Here is a 1,458-nt window from a genome sequence, read left to right on the forward strand (position 1 = left end):
GCGATCCGTTGCCGGTCACGAAAAAAGACAAAAAGGAAAAAAAAAAAAAAAGAAAAAAAAGAAAAGCAACTCAATAAACATGTCCAGGAAAAGACTGGAGGAAAATACACTAAAATGTTAGCAGCTACTTTCTCTGGGTGATGAGATTACAAATGGTTATCTCTTTTCTTTTTCATGCTTTTTCTCTACTTTCTAAATTTTCCACAATAGATACTTTATTTTAAAAACAGTGATTCAAGGACTATCATTTGTCTAAGAATTATGCTAGGGAAGTTAAGGAGAAAGACAGAGGGGGTAAAATGGGAGATTATTTTTGATAAGAAAGAAAAGAACACTGAAATGGAGAATTAGGAAACTTGGGTTTTATCCCACTTCTGCTGAGAGATTTCCACAAGTCATTTCCCCTTTTTGAGCTCATTTTCTTATTTGTAAAATTAACTGTCAAGAAGTATAAACTTGTATTTTAAATTTATCTTTATAATTCCAAGGCTTCGATTTAGGGTGACAGAAGGTTGATGCCACCATTAAGCAGAGTTAGAGGACTTTGAAGGAGGACAGGGAGGCGGACCAGGGGCAGAGAGAGTGTAGTTGTGCACGAGTTGAGTCTCAGGTTCTAGCCTCACTGCAAGATGCTCAAGGGGCAGCTGGATATTTGAGAGCAGAGCTTGATGGAACAGTCAGGATTAGAGGAAGAAACTGGGAAGACAGCTTCCTAAGGGGGAAAATGAATTAATCTCACCTACAGGGATGAGCATGTGTGAAACAGGAGATATTGTAGGAGTTACTGAGATGTCAGGACATATCTTTTCCTCAATCACACCTTACAGTGCACATATAAAGCAGTCCCTATGAGAAGTTTTAGATGTAATATTTACCACAATAATTAAAAGTATTATAAAATCTCCGATCCATAAACATTTAACCGCATTCTTCAGCAAATTAACAATTTAGAACAGAATAGAAGACATCTTGCATCTGTAATGTGACATTTGAACATCTCCCTAAATGGGTGGGTAGAAGCAGAGAACTCTTGCTCACAGATGCAAATACCCTGACAACAGGATGGAAAAGGGCCTCCCAGTGGAGAGAGTCTATGAAAAGGTTGCTGGAGCCTTGATGACTCGTTGCCATGGAGACTGCTTCAACTGTGGAACAAAAATCCTCCTTTCAAGAAGCCCTTTGCCTGCTGCCAAAATCAGCAGTCTTCCCCAAAGGCATTTTGTTGCGAGAGAAATGAAATCCTTTTTTCTTTTCTTACGAATACAACAGAGAGGTTGTAAAAAGCCAAATACACGAAAGAGACCCTCTGAACACAGAAACTGTGTGCTGGCATTTTTTTTTTTTTTTAAATCAGGAGAGAGAATATTTGAAGGCAAAGAATTTCTTACATGAATAAGTACTACACAGTTATTTTTGGAATTTACCCAACCTAACTTCAGTGTCACAGAGCCAAAAGCA

The sequence above is a fragment of the Galeopterus variegatus genome, unplaced genomic scaffold, assembly GCF_000696425.1.
Source record: "Galeopterus variegatus unplaced genomic scaffold, G_variegatus-3.0.2 Scaffold439, whole genome shotgun sequence".
Classification (NCBI taxonomy): Eukaryota; Metazoa; Chordata; class Mammalia; order Dermoptera; family Cynocephalidae; genus Galeopterus; species Galeopterus variegatus.